The 22,603-nt window shown below is 48.1% G+C and overlaps 1 protein-coding gene across 8 annotated transcripts in view; it reads left to right on the top strand.

Annotated features, from left to right (window-relative positions):
• The first annotated feature begins 5,582 nt into the window (after positions 1-5,582).
• Positions 5,583-22,603, top strand: part of LOC101946483 (zinc finger protein 501-like) — a 41,662-nt gene continuing 24,641 nt past the window's right edge. For 2 of the 8 annotated variants that reach the window (XR_010593250.1, XM_065570237.1), the window contains exons 1-2: positions 16,993-17,415; positions 20,573-20,714. The gene's annotated coding sequence lies outside the window, so the exon portion shown is untranslated. Of the gene's footprint in view, positions 5,822-7,368; positions 9,028-12,677; positions 12,810-16,992; positions 17,416-20,572; positions 20,715-22,603 lie in introns of those variants that run through there. The other 6 variants (XM_065570238.1, XR_010593251.1, XM_065570241.1 and 3 more) reach the window with 6 other exon arrangements.

Below are 22,603 nucleotides of genomic sequence, written 5' to 3'. Positions count from 1 at the left end.
TGTGGGAAAAGGTCTGGTAAAACCCCAAGTGAACAAGTTAGAGGCCATCCAAAATTGGCCCCGACCAAGTCGCAAGAAACAAGTCCGGGCGTTCCTAGGTGTGATGGGGTATTACCGACGATTTATCCCTCACTTTGCCACGAGGGCAAGCCCCCTAACAGACCTAGTGAAAGCCCGTGGACCTGATCTGGTGAGATGGTCTGACGCAGCAGAGGAAGCATTCACAGACCTACGGACTGCTCTCTGCAATAACCCCGTACTGATAGCCCCTGATTTCACCAAGGAGTTTATCCTGCAGACGCATGCATCGGAAGTAGGGTTGGGGGCCGTTCTATCACAGATGGTTGGGGACGAGGAACACCCAATTCTATACCTCAGTCGAAAACTCCTTCCAAGGGAACAAAAATATGCAATAGTGGAGAGAGAATGCCTCGCTGTAAAATGGGCCATGGAAACATTGCGCTACTACCTGCTCGGGCGCAGATTTGTCCTCGTGACCGACCATCCCCCTCTTCAATGGATGCAGCGGAACAAGGAGAAGAGCACAAGGGTGACCAGATGGTTCTTATCCCTCCAACCTTTCCAGTTCCGTGTGCAACACAGAGCAGGGATCCATCATGGCAACGCTGATGGCTTGTTACATATGCACTGTCTGGTGTCCCAAGCTGCCCAACCCCTTGGCGTTGAGCAGGGGGGAGGGATCTGTGACAGACCCAGACCAGTGGGGTACAGGAGTCTGGTAGAGGGCAAATATACTGGTCACTGGATGAGTACTTTTCTGTTCCCTGAGTGACCAGAGCAGGGGCTGCACTAGAATAATCAGGAACCTCCTAGAACCGTTTAAGGCAGGCAGGCTAATCAGGACACCTGGGTTTTAAAAGGAGCTCACTTCAGTTTGTGGTGCATGTGTGAGGAGCTGGGAGCAAGAGGCGCAAGGAGCTGAGAGTGAGAGGGTGTGCTGCTGGAGGACTGAGGAGCACAAGCGTTATCAGACACCAGGAGGAAGGTCCTGTGGTGAGAATAAGGAAGGTGTTTGGAGGAGGCCATGGGGAAGTAGCCCAGGGAGTTGTAGCTGTCATGCAGCTGTTACAGGAGGCACTATAGACAGCTGGAGTCCACAGGGCCCTGGGCTGGAACCCGGAGTAGAGGGCGGGCCCGGTTTCCCCCCAAACCTCCCAATTGACCTGGACTGTGGGTTCTTCCAGAGGGGAAGTTCTCTGGGCTGTTCCCCAACCCACATGGTGAATCTCTGAGGCAAGAAAATCCGCCAATAAGTGCAGGACCCACCAAGATAGAGGAGGAACTTTGTCACAACATATAACAACACTTTATATCCAAGCATAACAATTCTTTTCCAATCTGGTGTTGTAGTTTGGCACTTGTGGTACTGTAGGTAGCAACTCACTTTTATTAGGGCAATTACAGTTACCATCTGTATAATTAGTAGTACGGTAGTAGTAGGCTGAGTGTTTTGAAATACTGGGATAGGGATTGTGATAATGTGCCCCACAATGCTATATATGTGAGAAGTAAAACAGAAATTTGTAGTAGTGACACTACCGCTGAGGCCTTTTATATATAAATATATTGTGATTAGTTACTACACAGTACTGCCCATCCATGTTATAAATTACCCCTACTGCTGGCTGTCACCCTCTGGTAAGCTTCATTGGGCAGGAAACAGAAGTGGCTAGCTTCTCTGTTCCATTGGTTGAACTGCTCTGCGATACACCAGTAGCTGGCGTAGATCCAGTTGTTTCTTATGGATGCTGTCTTCCAGATAACCTACTGAATGGACAGTAACCAATGTATCGAATAGTGCTGTGTCAGGATGTAGTGTTGGTACCCAGACACTGAACACGATTGTTTGTTTTGAATAACATGTGCCTCAGTTAGGATGCAGTGTCACTGACCCAAAGTATGACTGGTGCTAACAGGCAATTTGTTTACCCAATTTGTAGTTACTGTGTAACTTTGTTTACCACTTTGTTTTTTCCTTGCCTTCACGTTGTTTGCTGCCATTTGTTTGTTAATTTTTACCTGTGTGTTGGTTAAACAGTTTAGCAAGGTTATGCACATTGTAAATGTTGTACAGCAATAATACAAAACAGCAATAATACAGTTGTTTTTAAACAGTAACCAAGTTGAAATTAAATGACGGTTTATCCTGGTCCAGCTAGTGGTTTTTAGCTGATTGTTAACTTAATTGTCCATATATGGTAGATAGAGGTGTGTTTCACCAGTCTCTTATTTATAAAGCACATCATTTTTCTTTTTTTGATGCTTTGGGGGTTTCTTCACTCTATACTGATATCAACCGGTGTCTTCAGGGTGTGATATTTTCTGGTGGCTTTAGTCTGTGGGATGCAACTTAATCAACTTTTGTTAGTTACATAAGAACATAAGAACGGCCGTACCGGGTCAGACCAAAGGTCCATCTAGCCCAGTATCCTGTCTACCGACAGTGGCCAATGCCAGGTACCCCAGAGGGAGTGGACCAACAGGCAATGATCAAGTGATCTCTCTCCTGCCATCCATCTCCATCCTCTGACAAACAGAGGCTAGGGACACCATTCCTTACCCATCCTGGCTAATAGCCATTAATGGACTTAACCACCATGAATTTATCCAGTTCTCTTTTAAACGCTGTTATAGTCCTAGCCTTCACAACCTCCTCAGGTAAGGAGTTCCACAAGTTGACTGTGCGCTGTGTGAAGAAGAACTTAATTTAATTAATACTTTGATAAAATGTTATTAGGATAAAATATATATGTTGAATTCTGATTTGGGGTACATAGGAATGGAGTAGTTCCTCTGATTGTCCAGCAGATACATTCCGAGGGGTTAAAACAAAGAAACAGTGACAGTATATGGCAATAAAGATTGTCTCCTGTGTGTTTTAAGGCAGGCATCGGTCCCTGGGAAAGGGAGGTGGGAGGAGGCCATATCTTATACTGATATGTGCCATCCTTTCATAAACTCAAGGTCTGTAGAGAAGAACGTCTCCCTACAGAAGAAACTAACAACCGAAACAGGGCTTCTTTGTTCAATCTGCAACTCTGAATAAGACACAGTTATTTAGTTCTCAGCTCTAACATCTGGCAATTTGCTGACTAGGCTTATTTTGACAAAGCAAAGTTATCTTTTGTTTATTCTGCTTCTCTTAGCTATTTGCTAGGCCTTTGGTCCCTTGACCATACTCTGGACTTTGGGTCTGGAAAAGAGCTGGCAAAATCCATATACCAGGTTGTTTATATAAAATGCACATGGATTTTAACCCTTCAGTCCCTCCTCTTGACCCTAGGGTTCCCTAACCCGCCAGCTCAAATATACTAATTTTAATGTACCGAGCCTACTGCGGAGTCGCTGGTAAAGCACCAGTACCATCAGGAATGTCAGGATAGACACTCCCCACATAACTTGACAAAATAGCACCCAGATCCATCCCCAGGGGACCTTATTACCTGAGATCGCATTGCCCATAATTATTGCTTTAATCTTCATTGCCTAGTTCCGCGCCTTCGAGTACTTCTCATCGGCCTGGTCCACGGTTTCCCCTATCTGAGTGTACCTCAGACGGCCGTCCCCAATATGCCTCTGGGCCTCGGCCACCAACTCCTCGATCTTCGTCTGCAGGGCCTGTAGACCCTCCTCTAGATACTTACTGCCGTAGTGCCATTCCGGATCCCACGTTAGGTTACCCATCATTGGCGGAGTACGGTGGAGCCGCGTCCCATCAACAGTCAGCGTTGACCTTCGGGGGACCGTCATGCTCAAAGGGTGTCAGTTGAGTCAGCCTATTTGGGCTGCCTTTGATTGGATACAGTATAGGGAAGCATGCGAGCGCATCCTTTTCCTGTATCCAGTACTGCTTTTGTTAAGGCTGTTTTCATTGTTCTATTCATTCTTTCCACCATTCCCGAACTTTCAGGGTGGTATAGTATATGGAATCTTTGTTTTATTCCTAGTGCCTTGCATGCCTCCTTCATTACTCGCCCTGTAAAGTGAGTTCCTTGGTCAGAGTCTGTTGACAGTGGCAGTACAGTTCTTGGTTGGGAATGTCTCTACCCATCGGGTAAAAGTGTCAATAATTACCAAAATGTAAGTGTACCCTCTGCTTTGTGGCAAGGATCCAGTAAAATCAAGTTGCAAATTTTGCCACGGTCCCTCTGGTTGTGGTTGGTGATTCAGAGGCACCTTTTTCCTTCTATCCACATTCACTTGTGCACGTTACACATCTTTTGAGAAATTGTAAAGCCTTTTTTTCATGGCTGGCCACCACCAGTATTCCAGGGCGGCCCTCATTTGTCTCCACCCCAGATGAGCTGGAGAGTGGATGGCATGGAGCAGTAGAGCCCGTATGCACTCCGGGGCTACCAGCTCCTCCCCCCCGGCCCATACCAGAGGTGATTTTTATACACTCAGCCTTGTTTTTCCAATTTACTTTTCTATTCTGGGCTTATGGTTGCATATAGCTTTTTTAAATTCACTTCCTCTTCTGGCACTCTAGCTGCAGAAACCTTAATAGGACTTGCTTGTGCAATTTCTTTGGCACGTTTATCTGCCCAAAAATTTCCTTTTTGTTCCTCACTTGAGATTTTATTGTGTGCTTTCATCTTTACTACTGCTAGTCTTGATAGTAGTTTGGCAGCTTCTGTTAGTCCTTGAACTGCTTCCATATTATTAATTGGCTTGCCAGTTGTTGTTATAAAACCTCTGCGTGACCACACGTCCATGTAGTCATGCACTACTCCAAATGCATATCTGCTGTCTGTATATACAGTGAGCTTCTTGCCTTCCCCCACTCTCAAAGCTTCTGTGAGGGCTGGGACCCGAGCGGCGCCGGGGACGGGGGGACCCGAGCCGCGCTGCGCCGCGGGGGGGACGGGGGGACCCGAGCCGCGCCGCGGGGGCTGCGCCGGGGGGGGGATCCCAGCCGCGCCGCGGAAGCTGCGCCGGGGGCGGGGGATCCCAGCCGCGCCGGGGGGGACCCGATCCGCGGGGACCGGGCCGGGCCAGAGCCACTGGGGCCTGTGGGAACGGGCCGCGCCTCCCCGGAGCCCTTCTCGCGCCCCCACCACCCCCACCCCAGCTTACCTCGTGCTGCTGGCCCGCCCCTGCTTCGTCTCAGACTTCCCGCGAATCTCTGATTCGCGGGAAGCAGGGGAGGGGGCGGGGCGTTCAGGGGAGGAGGGGCCGGGGAAGTGAGCTGGGGGCGGGGTTGATAGCTGCAGCGCGGGGCCCTCTTGGCGCGGGGCCCAATTCAGCCGAATCGGCTGAATCGGCCTAAAGCCGGCCCTGCCTGACGCTATCACTGTCCCATCACTGAGTACCACTGCCCATCCGGTGTGTGGCACTCCTTTGATCCTTCTACATACAAAACTATATCTGGATTCTCTAATGGCTCTTCTTTAATTCTTCCCAACACTTCCTCTTCTCTATTTATAAGACATGCGTGTACCTCTCCCTTTATGTTCAGACATTTGGCTACATTTATTTTTTTGTTTTTTTTACTATGGAGAAGTTAGGGTTTTGCAAGCACAATATTGATTCCCACTGACTCCTGCGGGCATCTGTTACAGATCTTAGTCGCCCTTTGTTAAGAGATCAATAAGTGTATGGGGTGTATGGAGCACTAATTTCCCTGTAAGAGTGTATGATTCACAAGCTTTCACAGCCCACGTAGCACAATGACGCACTCCGGTAATCCCTGGGATACAGGGGGTCTTATGGTGTCTGTCTCCGTGAAGCTGGGTTGGTACAGCAGAATACTGGGTCCCGCTATGGCTACGGTAAAAGTGGAATGGCTTTCCCATATCGGGTAAGCCTGTTTTATTTTTATAAATGCCTCCTCTTATTCTGTGCCCCATATTACTAACTAATTTGCAGGCTTTCCCCCTCTAGTGAGGTTTTGAATTGGTTCCACCATCTCTGAGTACTCCGGTATATAGGTTCTACAGAAATTAAGGAGTCCCAGGACCTTCCAGACTTCCTTAACTGTCCGTGGTTTCTTTAACCCTAAAATTGCCTGCTTTCTGTCTGTGGTGAGTGCCTTTTCTCCCTGGGAGATGTTATGCCCTAGGTATAAAACCTGCTGCTGTTGCAGTTGAGCTTTCTTCGGGCTTAATTTAAATCCTGCCTCGCGAAGATACAGGAACAGTCTGTTTAAGGTTTTTAAATGGTCCTTTTTATTTGAACTGGCAATTAGCAAATTATTTACATACTGTGGTATTACAGTATCCCCTTCCAAAGGCACTTGTGCTATTACTTCTGCCATTGCCCTGTGGAATATGGAGGGAGAATTATGGAACCCCTGAGGTACTCGGGTCCAAGTGTACTGCTGGTCTCCTACTGTAAATGCAGATTTCTCCTGAATCTCCTTTGCAAGGGGAATGCTCCAAAATCCATTAGCTACAGTCAGGACTGAGAATACTGAGTGTTCTGGTGTTAGCAAATTAAGAATAGTGGCAGGGCTTGACACAATAGGATGTGCCTTTGGAGTCACCCGGTTAAGGTGGGTGTAGTGTATAGTTAACCTCCAGATCCCGTCTGGCTTCCTGACGGGCCAAATTGGGGACTTAGTTGTGGAGGTGGTTTTTTTAATTACCCCTTTAGATTTTAAATTAGTGACTATATCTTTAACTGCCTCTAAGGCTTCTGGTTTAATTGGGTACTGCCTGTGGGCTTTGTGAGTTGGTCCTTCTACAGATATAGGTTTCATGTTTACTAGCCCACAATCTTGTTTATCTCTTGCCCCCACTCTGGTATTATTACCCTATTACTGGCAATCATGGCTATATTTTGAGATTTTGTTTGTTTGGACCCTTTGGCACATTCAATGCAGCTAGCTCTGGGACGGATTACTCCCCCGAGCTCCTTAGGAGATCTATGCCGCAAATTGTGTCTCCCTGCTCAGGGCAAACCCAGATTTGACAGACTGTGACTATATCTTAAAATTCTATTTCTACTGGCTGGCTTAGGATTGCTTTTAATTTCCCCCCTCCCACTCCTTCAATCCATATTGTTCTATGGGTGAGGGGGAGATCTTGGCTGGTTATCGATACCGAGGCACCTGTGTCTTTTAACATGTTGCACCGTCGGCCCCCCACTCGTGCGTTAAGAAACATCCTGGGGTCGCCTTCGGTTCCAGCCACAGAGGCCGCTGATACCTGTTTGCTAGCCAGGAGTTTGAGCAACTCCTGGATTTGTTTGTTCTTATTTTGTTCTTGGGTACTAGTTGTATTAGTTTTATTTTGCTCATTTGGCCACTGCCCTTCTTTACCCCTTCCGGGGTGGAAGCAGTCTTCCTGTAAGTGGCCGCTCCTTTTACAATTACTGCATGTTTTGATTTTATTTTTATTTTTACAGTCACGTGCCAGATGTCCAGGCTTATTGCAAGTGAAGCAAGTAGTGGTTCTGACTGCATGAACCGCTACAATTTCCTCAGAGGGTGTGGTTGCTGCTACTTTCCTCTTTTTTTCTGTTTTCTATTTCTGTGGCCCATTTAATTACTGCTGAGTATGTCTCCCCACTGAAATGCCTAATGCCAGGACTGCTTGGTGATCTGCAGACAGCCCTTCCTTTAGGATTTGAAGGGATACATCATGGTCTCGGGATGTTATATTCTCCAGACATGAATGAGCTCGGAATGCATTCCATTTATTTTCAACATAGGACATGGCAGACTCCCCCTTCTGCTGAACCACAGACTGCAGAGCCCCCCAGTTAGTGGTCTGGGCTCCTAGAACAACAGATAGTGCATTCCTGAATTCTGTTACAGTGCCTGCATCTGGGTTTGGGATTCCTGCTGGTTCTTCAGCCTGATCCCCTCCCGCTGGGTTGGGGTTCTGATCTTCAACCCAGCGCCCTGTCTTCCATTTATTATCTAGGTTCTCCCACACATCCCTGGGGCACTTGCACTTGACCAGGATGTAAACGTCCTTCCTATGAAGGCCATGTATTTCAGTCAGGCCATCCAGCTTGTCCCAGAACTCAGTATTCTTGTTTTCACACTTGAGTTCGGGTAAATCAGACAGTAGTGCCTGTTTTTCCTGGGGGGGGTGAAGGAACAGTACATTTTAGTTGTGTAAGCAGAGTCAGGATGAGCTCTACCCTGACATCTGGTGGTGAATTATGGCGAGTGTGGAAAAGAACTCCAGGGGCTGATCTTGTTTGCATAGGCACACCCGCTCGCCTGGCATGAACCAACAGCAACTGAAAGTGGTTACTTTGGCTGGTGTGGGATCCCCAGTTTTCTCTGTTATTGGGGCAGGAAGAATAAAGTTTTGTTACCCTGATTCTGTGAATCAAGGCCAGTGGAACTGTTGTATGACAGAAGGACTGGGTGAGTCCTTCATCATTACCTAAGTAGCACTTGCTTGACAAGGGGCATGGGTTACAAAGCCCAGTGAATGGAGAGAGGACAGGGACAGGTATTTGCACCTGATGGGATGGGCCCCCTCTGAGGGCTCAACACACCAATTGCACTACCTCCTCTCTCCACTGTTGAATGTTAGAGCTAGCTTTATGCTCCCAGTACTTCTGTTAGTCTCAAAGGTGCCACAGGACCCTCTGTTGCTTTTTAGAGCTAGCTTTGATTCCATTAGGAGTCTAGTTACAGGCTGCTGAGCTGAATTCACTTTGGGCCAATGGTGCACTAGCACTGGGGCTCCCCTACTATGAGCTGAAATTGCTAAGAGCTGAAATCACAAAAGAGCTAAAGTTATTAAGAGCTGAGATCACGGAGTGCTGTGTTAACTAATGGGGGAGCCTGAAGCTATATTGCTAAGCAGCTGGCGGAGCAATTTGTGGGGACGACTGGAGGAGCAGCGCGGGGCCAGTTGGAGCGGCCCAAGGAACGGCGAGCGGAGCGGTTTGCGGGGACGGCTGGAGCAGCTCACAGGTCGGTGAGCGGAGCGGAGCAGCTTGTAGAGCGGAGCAGTTTGTGGGACGGCAGGAAGTGGACTGGGTCGTGGTGCAGGCTGTGGCGGAACCCCACGGAGAGACGGCCGGCTGGCCTCGGATCACGTAAGGTGCCCCTTAACACCCTGCGTGCCCCCCCCCCTTTTACTCTGGGGCTGCACTGACCAGGGACAGAGACTTTGGGGTCTGTTGGACTTTTGGGACTTTGGGTGGTTGCTGGACCCAAGAGACTTTGGGGGTGTTGGACTTTGGGGACTCTGGGTGATTTTTGGGTTGCTGGATTCAAGAACCCAAAGGGAAAGGACACAGCCCAATTTGCTGGGGTGGGTTTTTTTGCTCATGGTTTGTGTTATGAATCCTGTTTGTGGTGTTTTCCCAATTTAATGCTGATGTCATTTACCTCATGTTGTTAAACATTTTCTGTCACACTCAGACTCCGTGCTTGAGAGGGGAAGTATTGCCTCTTAGAGGCGCCCAGGGGGTGATATGTAATTGTCCCAGGTCACTGGGTGGGGGCTCGAGCCGGTTTTGCATTGCGTTATTGAAACGGAACCCCTAGATCCAGAACCCGGCCCTTGTTGCTGCCAACTTAGATGGGCAGAAGGGTTACAGTTGTTTCTGTCCTGAGTCCCCTTACTGGTTCACCCTCCGCATTAACATTTCTGAACCTCCTTTGCTGTGTTTTGATTGGAGTCATACGCTGTACTTGCTCCCCTGGGACAATTAATTCTTGTGGTGCTTCTTTATTATCTCTGTGGGTGCTCAAATCTGGCCTGTCATGCCAAGAAATGTATGGAGGGGGTTCTGATTCTTCCCCTTTGCTTTGTGCTGCTGAGTTTTCCCACAGATAGTTAATCGGTGGCGCAGTTGGCTGACAAATGCCAGGAGTGTGCTGTTCCCCTCCCAATCTGGAGTGTGTCCCAGGCATGGTGAATGTGATTCTTTTGCTCTGGGATTTTTTCCAATTTCTTGACAATTACATATTTTAGAGCACAGGCTCTTATTTTTCAGAGCCTGATTTTTAAATCTTAAAATTACATTTTAATTTTTTTGTTAAGAATATTTAGTAAAACTATTACTGCTTTGTCTGTTTTGTCACTTTTCTGATTATTCCACCAAGTAACCAGATCTGCCTCTGGTCCGGCTGCAGAGTAGTTTGCTTTTTTAGCTGCTGCCTGCCGAGTTTTGACATGTTTATATTCCAAGTACTCTCGAGGACTGATTATCGCCTCTCCTTTTGACGCCATGGGTTTTTAGTCACCCCGGCTGCTGATCTTGTTGGGAACGTACGTCTTCCCCCCCTAAATGCTGTAGTCTCAATCTCCACAGCCTGTCAGCCTTGATGAGGATTTATTTCCCCCCCCCATTTTTATGCTATGGTCTCAATCTCAACAGCCTTGACAGTTTTTTATGAGGACGTCTCCCCCCTTTTTAAATACAGCACGGTCTTTAAAAAATGGAGATATCCTATCTCCTAGAACTGGAAGAGACCTTGAAAGGTCATTGAGTCCAGCCCCCTGCCTTCACTAGCAGGACCAAGTACTGATTTTGCCCCAGATCCCTAAGTGGCCCCCTCAAGGATTGAACTCACAACCCTGGGCTTAGCAGGCCAATGCTCAAACCACTGAGCTATCCCCCCAGTTTCACACAATTGCTGGTCTTATTGGTTGGAGACTTTGTGCTATTCAAAAGCATGTACGTCACATGCCTGGGGGGGGTACTCCCCTAGGACTTGCAATGTTACATGCAATGAGGAAATGGACCACCAGTTTGCACTGCCTACTGCTTGCATACCCAGCCAATCCTGGGCTTAACTCACGGCCAATCACTTGCTGGGGTTTATCCAAGTCCTCCGTAACACACCCCTTAGTTTAAATAGTACATAACCCTCTTGCACAAGTCTTCCCTCCCAAGTGGTACCCTTATTTAACCCCTTTGCTTGGACTACATGTGTCTAGGTTCCTTTATACAAATTAAAAAAAGGGAACAAGATGTGTCTGAAAGGGGATGAAAGGCTTCTATCCCTGGCCTAATGAGGGGGTAAAGTAAACATACTCACCTCCTTTGGATTTCAGTCTCAGATTCTCAGCCAGTTCACAAGCTTGAATCCCGGACAAGCCCCCAAACTGAAGGACATAAATCCACACTGTGTAGAGGTCAAGCATAGGAGTTTATTACACACAGCGCGGGCGGAGTGTCACCTTGCTTATTAGGTTCAGAGACACTGTCAATCAATTACAATAGAAAATATGGATTTTCCATGGGCGGGGGAAAGTGACGGGGTAGGCAGTTCCACACTCCGGGATAGGTCTGGCCGCAAGAAAAGATAGCACAGTAGCCAATGGTTAACAGGTTACATAATGTCTCTGCCCATGGTCTTAAGTTAGCACGTTAACATTTAATTAATACTTTGATAAAATGTTATTAGGATAAAATATATATGTTGAATTCTGATTTGGGATTCATAGGACTGGAGTAGCTCCTCTGATTGTCCAGCAGATACGTTCCTAGGGGTTAAAACAAAGAAACAGTGACAGTATATGGCAACAAAGATTGTCTCCTGTGTGTTTTAAGGCAGGCATCGGTCCCTGGGAAAGGGAGGTGGGAGGAGGCCATATCTTATACTGACATGTGCCAACCTTTCATAAACTCAAGGTTGGACGTGGGGGAAGAACTTCTCCCTACAAAAGAAACTAACACAATAGGTACAGGGATTCTTTGTTTTTAATCTGAAACATTGAATGAAACATAATTATTCAGTTATTGCTTCAACATCTGGCATTTCTACTGATTAAGCAGATCTTAGCAAAGGCAAGGTTATCTTGTTTATTCTGCTTTTTCTTAGCTAATCACTATTTGCTAGACCTCTGACCTCTTGACCAAACTCTGGACTTTGGGCCTGTACACAATCCATATGCCACTTGCATTTTAATCCTTCATACATCATTTCCCTCCATAGGTGAGCTGGAACTACCCTCACAGGGAAAGGACCTCCTGTATACATGAGAACTCCATCTACTACCTGTAAATGCTGCTCATGTCTTCTGTACAAAGGCAGAAGTCACTGCTGTTAGTGACCCGTCTTTTTCTGTCTTGGAAAGCTCTAGGATTACTGTCACTATATCCCTATCCAATTTCTGCATATCTTTTAAATCTGGTATGTCAGTCACAATTTAGTTGTGGCTATAGGGCATCTGGGACTAGGGGTAGTAACAGAATATTCCTGATCTTTTCCTTTCCAGAATTCCCCTAATCAGGTTCCTTCTCAGGCTAATTTATCAGCCTTCCCATTTTCTTTAGCATAAGAGTCTAATTTCCTGTGAGCTTTTACTTTTTTCACTTTAATTGGCCACCCTGGAACAGTGATTACTGCTAACCAATGGATGTATTTCATCACGATGCATACATAATAGGTGTGCCACCAGAAGATGTAAACCCATTTTGTTTCCCAACATGGTAGAAATTCTGTGAGAGAATTGCACCCCCACGCAGAGTCTGAAAACAGACACACAGTATTCCAACACGCAAGCCACTGCAGCTAATGCAGCATATTGACCTGAATGTGGAGTGCATGAATATGCCTTCTCCCAAGGCTCTCCTTTCCCCTCAGGAGGAACTGCGTAGATTCCAAACCCGGTATATGGTTTGCCTTGATAGTAATAACTAGAACCATCAACAAAGAAATGATACCTATTAATGGACTCTGTCTCCTGGATCAATGGTTGGAAAAGCTTTTGTTTTGCCTTCCCCCTTAGATCCAATTGATCAAGATCAGGACACGCGTGTGGCTCTCCTTGATACAGTAGAGCAGTTGGTAACAAGGATGGTGTCCTAATAGGTTTGACTGCAATATCCTTCCCTTGCAGCAGTAATGCCGAGTGGGCTAGGTGAGTATTTGAGACTTGCCCATCTTTTACCCCATTGGACAGTAAGAACTGAAGGGGAGTGTGCGATGAGCATAATATGATTGGGCTGAGGCCAATTAGACAAGAAAAGTGTTGTATGACCCAACTGGTGGCCAATAGGTACTTTTCACAATTGTCATATTTAAGTTCAACTGATGACATTAAATATGAGGCATAAGCCACAGGTCTGATTTTCCCATGCCTTTCTTGTGAGGCCACAGCCGCTAACGCATTAACACTCACCGCTATCTCTGGACGATCGTGTATCTCGGGATTTGGAGTGATCAACACTGGAGCCTTGACAATGGCCTGTTTTAGCTGGGACACTTCGTCTGTGTCTGCTCACACCATTTCCACTGGGCACCTTTCTTTAGTCGTTGGTACAAGGGACTTGCAATAGAAGCAAAATTGGGACTGAAATCCCTGTGGTACCCCATTAAACCCCAAAACGATCTTAAAGCTGTTGGGTCCTGTGGTAAAGCCAATGTTTGGATTGCATCTACTTTCTGTTGTGCCGGGGTTCCACCCCATTGTCAGGGTGAGGCCCAAGAAAGAGAGACAATTGGCCATTAGCTGTGCCTTGGCCGGATTGCACTTTAACCCTGCTTCCTTTAGGATCTGCAGGAGCTCGTCAAGTCTTTCTAAATGCTCCTTTTTAGTCTGTGTAGCTAAACACAGGTCATCTACGTATTGAAATAGAACATTTGGTTTAGAAAATTACGACAGTACCCGCCTCATTTGCGCATGGAATAAAGCTGGAGAATTTTTATACCCCTGAGGTAAACGTGTCCAGGAATATTGGACTCCCTGGAAACTAAATGCAAAGCGGTACTGTGAAATGTGGGCCAATGGCAATGTCCGAAAGGTGTTACTGATGTCTTGGACAGTAAACCACACAGCCTCTGGATCAAAGGACTTGATTAGATTTGGCATTTTGGCCACTGTAGGGGCACAAGTGGGTGTGACCTGATTCAGGCATCTGTAATTTATTGTGAGACGCCACAAACCATCTGGTTTCTTTACAGGACAAATAGGGGAATTCGCAATGGAAGTACATCTACGTAGTACTCCCTGTGTCAGTAAAGACTTGATAGTCTTTTCTATGTATGGATTTGCTTGTTTTGGGTAAGGATACTGTCTCTGGGCTGAAATCTCTCCTCCTTCCACAACAAGAGTGACTGCCATGCATCCACAATCATGTTTGTGTTTAGCAAAGGCATTCGCCTGCTTGCGAAGTAACGCCTGTAACTCAGGCTGGTCTGCATGCTTAGCCACTATTTTGTTCAACTCCTACCCCTCAGGTTCAGAGTCCTCCACTGGAGACACCAGGCCACACTCAGGTATGATCACTGGTGAGTCATCCTTTACCTGTTCTACGGTAAGACACGTCTGCAGAGACCCAAGTCTCTGGTTACCCAGATCAAGAACACATCCCTGTTTGTATAGGAAATCAGTTCCCAATAGACAATTCTTTGGGTCTGCTAATTTCATCAGTGCAAAGGTATGAACCTTTCTTAGGTGACCTATCCGTATTTCAAGGGGTATAGAAAGTGTGGTAACAACCTGATTACTTGCCAAAGTTGCAAGTGTCTTTGTACACCCTGATGACAGAGAAGAGGATCTAGGATCCTTGACATGGAAAATGCTAATTGCTGCCTCAGTATCTATAATACAATTCCTGTGGATGCCCCCTACCACTGCAGATACTCTGGGTCTCCCGCTTGCATCCCTGCCTAACGGGGTGTGGAGGACAAATAGTCTAAGGCCTAAACTTTGGTCAAGTGAACTATATGTAGGGTCAGGTGAACTGTATGTATGGCCTGGAGGAAGGAGAAAAGGGGGGGGGGGGGAGAGTGTAAGTAGAAGGATAGACAGAAATCATGAAAGCAGAATTAACTGTAGACATTATAAAAGTAGAATTAACCAGAATTAACCTTTGTAACAGACTTTGATTAATAGATGTCCGGTGACAGAGCAAGAAACCGCAAAGGGCAGACTGTGAAAAACAGGAAAGCTTGCTAAGCTATATTCCCTTTTTGGGGGAGTGTAGTCCAAATATGGCAATAATGCTGATAAGGAAGTATGCATTACCTAATTGTGGTTTTATGCTATATAAGCTATTTGAAAATCTGTAGTCGGGGGGCTTGCCAGTTCGCTGGTACCCCCGTGCATGCATGAAAATAAAGAGGCCTCATGCGATTCTGATCCAAACACAACGCGTGGTCGTTTTTCCATGACGGGGGTTATGACTATACTCGGGGTTGATTGACATATGCAGACAAATAATCTATTGGTTCTTCCTCTATCTCTTTGGAGACAGCCAACTCTGGAGGTGGAGAGGCTGTCCACCGGAGAGAAGGAAATGGGTCAATAGAGGCCACTGGATGGTTCAAGGGTGCTAGGCCCTGGCCTACCATCATCAGCTCATTCACATGGGCTCAGAGTTCCTGGATATCCCGTCGTTGAACCTCACGCGTCTGCTGCGCTGTCTTAAACATCCTTACAACTGAGTCCTCATTTTTGTGGGGAGGTGGTGACTTGGGTCTCTGCAGACGTGAATTGTTCTGTGCAGTAATCTGAAAAGAAAGGAACACAGTCCCGGGCCCCTACATAAGATCCAAATGCATAACCCTGTCGAGGGGCCTGCCCACTCGAAGGTCCAGGGTTATTATGTGGGTTAGGGTCATTTTGCCAATGCTGGTACCGAGGGAATTTAGGAACCCCTCAGCCTAACCCTGGTTGAAGTTGAGGCCTCTCAATCCTCACAGTGGGATTAGTTCGTGATTCCTGAAGTATTGGAACAGGGGCTCCACGCCGACCTATCTTAGAGCCCCCCTGCGCATATGCCTTGGCTAGTAAGGCTAATGCCTTCTTTAAAGAAGTATCATCAATTATATGCATGTTAACCATTTCCCGTAAATGGGGAAGAGAGTTATTAACTAGCAAACTAACGGATGGTGGCTCATCTGTTTCCTCTTTCATATGACTGTGGAATGCTGCACTTAAAGCAAAGATCTAATGAGTCTCCACATCAGTTTTACCTGCAGTTAAGTTAGACACAATTGCCACTCCAGCTTGCCCCGGATGCTGATTATGTTCCAATAGGGCTACCGTTTTGTTAAAAAAAAAATTCTCCTACCCTGTACTCAGGTGGCAAAGTACTCCACAATGCTAAATTCACTGTGAGTTGTAAAATTTTAACCCAATCTTCCCTTCACTTTTGCTGTTTCTTGCACACATTGTGCATGCATTGCGACTGACTAATCTTCCATCATCCCGACTTACTTAGTTACCAGATCCAGGGTCTTAACGTCTGTAACAACTGCTACAGGACAGTCAGAATTAGAGTCTGAGGATCCTCCTTCTGGATCAGGATCTGGACTTCTATCTGAGCTTGAATCTATAATTTCTCTGTTTTGACTTCTCCTGCCCAAAGTCACATTTTCCTCGTCTGAGCCATCAGAACTTTCCATTGGAGAGAATTCTGGATATGCAGGACAATTTTCCATAAAACCTCTATGTCTTACACTCAGGGCGTCTCCACACTGATGCAGGACCTCTCTTAGGCTACATCTACACTACAGGGGGTAGTCGATTTAAGATACGTGAATAGTGTAGCTGAATTCGACGTATCGCAGCCGACTTACCCCGCTGTGAGGACGGCGGCAAAATCGACCTCCGCGGCTTCCCGTCGACGGCGCTTACTCCCACCTCCGCTGGTGGAGTAAAAGCGTCGATTCGAGAGGTCGATTTCTACCCGCCGATTCAGGCAGGTAGTGTAGACCCAGCCTCAGTCCACTAAGGTCTGTGTAGTAGGATGTTCTACCGGTACACCGGGTGATACTAACATATACCAAGGGGATGTAGAGGTTCCACGGGGTCAGCGGCGGCTCCAGGCACCAGTGCAGCAAGCACGTGCCTGGGGCGGCAAGCCGCAGGGGGCGGCCTGCCGGTTGCTGTGAGGGCAGCAGTCAGGCGGCTTTCGGCGGCATGCCTGCGGGAGGGCCGTCGGTCCCGCGGTTTCAGCAGCAATTAGGCGGTGGGGACGCTGAAGGCGCGGCACCAGCGGACCTCCCGCAGGTATGCCACCGAATCGGCGTGACCAGCGGCCCGCCCGCAGGTGTGCCACTGAAAGCCGCCTGACTGCCGTGCTTGGGGCGGCGAAAAACAGAGCCACCCCTGCATGGGGTCTAGGCAATGTTGATTGCCCAAATGCTAACAAATGTCCACCCAAAAGGGGCTGGATCTTCTACTCTATATGGTGCTAATGTAATATTGGGTGGAGAAGCAGGAATTCTATTCCTTGGTTGTTGTAACTGCACCTTCTAGTCCCTGAATAATGACAGTCTCTAAAGGCACTGACTCTTCACTAACAGAGGAGAGGATATTTCCTCCCCTTTTGCTTTGCTCAACTCCTCCTTTACATCACTAGCTGCCTTTTCTAGGGCACTCAGCTCCACCTCCTGTGGTGCCACCCTGGGACTTCCTTTTCCTATCTGCAAACTGCCGGTATCTCCTGCGCTGCTAACTTCCTCTTCTGACTCTCCCAGCGGCTCTTCAGACTCAATCTCCAACTCCGCTCCTAAAGGTACTGTATCAGCCTGAGCTCATTCTCGTACCCTGCTTCTAGTAGTTGGCCCTGCAGAGTTTTCTACCTCCGTTGGCAGGGCCGGGGCAAGGATATTTCACGCCCTAGGTGAAACTTCCACCTTGCGCCCCCTCCCCCCGGCCCGGGGAGCCAGGGCCATCCCTAGCTATTTTGGTGCCCTACGCAGCCCCAGGCCTCCACTGGAGGGAGGGGGGGCTGGCCCCAGACCTCTGTGTGTGTGTGTGGGGGGGGCTGTGTGGGGCTTCGCCCCAGGCCTCCACAGGAGGGGGGGCTGGCTCCAGGCCTCTGTGGGGGATGGGTGGGAGGGGGGCTGGCCACTTCCTGCGGGAAGTGGAGTTACCTGGCCCCAGCCTGCTCTGCTCCCCTGGCTCCCAGGCTTGGGGGGAGGAGAGAAGGGGGAACCACCCCCCCACACTAGCTGGCGGCGCGGCTGGGAGCCAGGGCAGCGGAGCAGGCTGGGGCCGGGTCGCTCCACTTACCACATGGTGAGTGCAGGGTCAGGCCTGGCTGCAGTCTTCAGGGGAGTGGTGGTGGGGCTGGAGCGGAGCAGGGACGGGGAGCCCCCCCTGCAGCCCCCCCACCAGCCCTGCGGCAGCTCCCCCCCCCCCCGCCCTGCGGCGCCTCCCTGTGGCAGCCCCCCACTCTCCCTCCCCCCAGGCAGCCCCCCCTGCGGCAGCTCCCCGCCCCAGCTCACCTCCGCTCCGCCTTCTCCCATGAGCACGCCGGCGCCGCTCCACTTCTCCCGCCTCCCAGGCTTGCAGCGCCAATCAGCTGTTTGGCGCGGCAAGCCTGGGAGGGGAGGAGAATTAGAGTGGGGGCGGTGTGCTTAGGGGAGAAGGCAGAGCAGAGGTGAGCTGGGGCGGGGAGTGGTTCCCCTGCACGCCCCCCTGTTACTTGCGGCTGGCAGCCCTCCCAGCGCCCCCCTGCCCCAGCTCACCTCCACTGCGCTGCCTCCCCTGAGCACGCTTTTTAGTGCCCCCAACCACTTGGCGCCCTAGGTGGCCGCCTAGTTCGCCTAGTGGTTGCACTGGCCCTGTCCGTCGGTTCCACCATACCAATAGGGACGGGAATCGATTCTTTATCCTCCTCTGACACATCTTCTCTCTTTTCTAATTCTCTGATTCTGTCCAACAGCTGACCACGATCTGATCTAGAGCCCTCCAGCGATTTTAGGCTGGCATCCAAAGTTTGCTGGGCTTCCCTGAGTAACCCTATTTTTTTATTCAATTTCTTTGCCAGCGAACTACAAGCCACGAGCAGGCATTCAACAGCTCTTCCTTTTACCAGTTTAGTCCTGATCTTTTTCTGCTCTGTTTCTACATCAAATACCTCACTCACAAAACCCCATGGGTTACCATGCTCAGAAATCATCTCGCTATTTCTCAGCTGTTCTAAACCTCCTCCATGTTCCTGAATGTATTTTCTGGCAAAGTTTTCTAAAGCCAGACTGCGGGCAACTCCAACAGACTCCACTCTTGCCCTTACTCCACTTTTAACACAAAATATAGAACTCATTTCAATTCTACAACTTCACTAGCTTATTCAATCAACTAGAATGAATACTCTGTTGTTTTACTCTGAAATTGAAGGTTTCAGAGTAACAGCCGTGTTAGTCTGTATCCGCAAAAAGAAGAACAGGAGTACTTGTGGCACCTTAGAGACTAACAAATTTATTAGAGCATAAGCTTTCGTGGACTACAGCCCACATCCGAAGAAGTGGGCTGTAGTCCACGAAAGCTTATGCTCTAATAAATTTGTTAGTCTCTAAGGTGCCACAAGTACTCCTGTTCTTCTTTTTTCTGAAATTGAAGGCGTCCCTTCACAGAAACACAGGAAATAACACCCCTAACCATTTTTTACACTTGGTTCAATAAGTCCCAAGTAAATAATAGAGGGATGGGAGTATGTTCCCTCTGTTTCCTCGATGGCTCATAGCTAATCGAGAGGTCTTTTCCCTCTGTCGGGACCTGCCAAATACTGGGAAATGCTAAGGCAGACGGATCAGAGGTGCAGCCCGGGAGAGTTAAGGGGACTGAGATAAGGTATCTTGAACTGTTCAAGTTCTGAACTATTGCGGCCTTTTGGCAGCAATTAATACCTAGATTTGTCAACTCCCCCGCCACCACTAGTGTGGGTCATCAGATCCAGTGCTACTGCTAATATCTTATCGGTACCATTCGTTATAACTTCAACCTTTACAAAACCCCTTAGACGCACGTATCACTTTAAATAATATTACTTTAACAAGAACACTATTACTTTATAATATTACTTTTTATCTTGCACTATTATATTCAAAAACCTTAAAATTAAACTTCTAAGTCAAAACTGGAAATACTCGGACTGCTGCCAAGCTGCAGTCACAGGAAATTAGGTTTGTTTTCTTATGAAAGCGTGGGTGAGACACACAATTTGTAAGTCTCTGTAATTTTAACCATTTACTTATGCCTCGGGTGAGATTTCTAGGGGTCTAAGGGTGCCTGGAATCCCTGACAATCCCTGTCACACGCTCCTCGAGTCTCCTGGCTAGTTGAAGATGAAGAGATCTAGAATAGATGATGAATGAAGCTGGAAATCCTTCCTCTTATTCCCAAATTTCATTCCTCCCCCACAGATATGTTAGGGTACACTTACCCCATAGGCTAGTATGTACGTGCGTATTGCTGACAGGTATGTACGCACTTGTGGTGTACTTATTAAGTCTGTGGGTACAACTTTGAAAAATCCCCTTTGCCATCCTGCATTGTATATTGGTTTAGGTAAAAGGTCTCTAGACATCTATATAGGTCACAATATCGATATGCTAACTTTGCCTTAGCTTATCATACAGGGTTTTAGCCTGTAGGTCTCTTGCATTACAGCCAAACTTATTTTGAATATAATTCTATAAACCTATTACAGTACATCAAATACTTAAACTTATAAGAAAAGATATATCTATGCAAGCAAGCAGATTAATCCTTAGGGCTACACGCTGAGACGCGTATTAATCCAGAGTCACTGCAAGGCAGAACAGGGAGTGACTCCAAATTAACATGGGGGGCAGATAAAATCAGGGCGTGTCCCTGTGGGGAGGGGGTTTCAGTTGTTGCTAAAGGGGAGAAAGTGACTCAGTTTCTCTCTTTCTCTCCCTCAGGATATTGGGGTTGAGCTTCCTGGTTCAGATGCTGCTGCCCTGATTGTGGTCTGGGGGCCCAGGCTGAGCAGCTGCTGCTCCCCCCAGCGGGATCGGGGCTGGGGAGTGACCGTGAGTAAAGCTTCCTCTGTGCCCAGCCAAGGTGAGGATTTTCTCCAGCTGTAATTAGCCCCATAGGTCAGCCCAAGGCTCTGCCCACCCCAACATCTGAGCCAGAGACACCAGGTGATTGTTAGAGACCTCAGGGAACTGGGAATGGACATGAAAGTGACTCTGCACAAACAGCCCCTCCTCCCCCCACATCTCTCCTCCCCTTAGCAATTGCAGGAGCCGATCCAGCCATAGGAGAGCGAACCCCCAGGATTGGTTGTAGGCCAGAGGAAGGGAGACACAAGGAGAAAAAGGAGAGAGAGAGACTGAAAAGAGCACCGGGAGAAATAACTGGGGAGAGAGATTCCCAGATCTCTGACCGGCCCACACACACTTATTGCAGTATCCCTGTGCAGATTCACTTTCCTGAGAGCAAGGGGAGGTGCAAGGGGAGGAAAAGCCAGTTCCTGTAGCCCCTGCTGTAGGCGTGTGCTGCCCTGGGGACAGTGTCAGGGGGAATCCCCCAGTGTCGCTCCTTGTGTACTGTGCTTTTCTCCCATTCGGTTCCCAGACTTTGTTACTGGGAGGGTTTCAAAATGTCTCGGTGGTTTAGTGCTAGTGGGAGGGGCTGGTCAGTGCTGTAATAAAGTGACCAAACGTTTCACCTGCATAGAATCATAGACCTGTAGGACTGGAATGAACGGTGAGAGGGCATCTAGTCCAGCCCCCAGCACTGAGGTGTTTGTCCAACCTGTCCTTAAAAACCTCCAGTGATGGGGATTCCACCACCTCTCTTGCTAATCTAGTCCAGTGCTTCATTAGGTTTTTTCACAATTGACTCAGATTCAATTTGTGATCCACTATAGCCCCCGATCATTTTCAGTAGTACAAACCCCTAACCAGCTATTCATAGAATCATAGAATATCAGGGTTGGAAGGGACCTCAGGAGGTATCTAGTCCAACCCCCTGCTCAAAGCAGGACCAATTCCCAACTAAATCATCCCAGCCAGGGCTTTGTCAAGCCTGACCTTAAAAACCTCTAAGGAAGGAGATTCCACCACCTCCCTAGGTAACCCATTCCAGTGCTTCACCACCTCCTAGTGAAAAAGTTTTTCCTAATATCCAATCTAAACCTCTCCCACTGCAACTTGAGACCATTACTCCTTGTTCTGTCATCTGCTACCACTGAGAACAGTCTAGATCCATCCTCTTTGGAACCCCCCTTCAGGTAGTTGAAAGCAGCTATCAAATCCCCCCTCATTCTTCTCTTCTGCAGATTAAACAATCCCAGTTCCCTCAGCCTCTCCTCATAAGTCATGTGCTCCAGCCCCCTAATCATTTTTGTTGCCCTCTACTGGACTCTTTCCAATGTTTCCACATCCTTCTTGTAGGGTGGGGCCCAAAACTGGACACAGTACTCCAGATGAGGCCTCACCAATGTTGAATAGAGGGGAATGATCACGTCCGTCGATCTGCTGGCAATGCCCCTACTTATACAGCCCAAAATGCTGTAAGCCTTCTTGGCAACAAGGGCACACTGTCGATTCATATCCAGCTTCTCGTCCACTGTGACCCCTAGGTCCTTTTCTGCAGAACTGCTTCCTAGTCATTCGGTCCCTAGTCTGTAACAGTGAATGGGATTCTTCCGTCCTAAGTGCAGGACTCTGCACTTGTCCTTGTTGAACCTCATCAGGTTTCTTTGGGCCAATCCTCTAATTTGTCTAGGTCCCTCTGTATCCTATCCCTACCCTCCAGCGTATCTACCACTCCTCCCAGTTTAGTGTCATCTGCAAACTTGCTGAGAGTGCAGTCCACACCATCCTCCAGATCATTAATGAAGATATTGAACAAAACCGGCCCCAGGACCGACCCTTGGGGCACTCCGTTTGAGGCTGCCAACTAGACATGGAGCCATTGATCACTACCCGTTGAGCTCAACG

This window comes from Chrysemys picta, chromosome 16, assembly GCF_011386835.1.
Source record: "Chrysemys picta bellii isolate R12L10 chromosome 16, ASM1138683v2, whole genome shotgun sequence".
Taxonomy (NCBI): domain Eukaryota; kingdom Metazoa; phylum Chordata; order Testudines; family Emydidae; genus Chrysemys; species Chrysemys picta.
The sequence above is the reverse complement of the archived record's forward strand: the minus strand, read 5'-3'. Positions and strand labels throughout refer to the sequence as shown.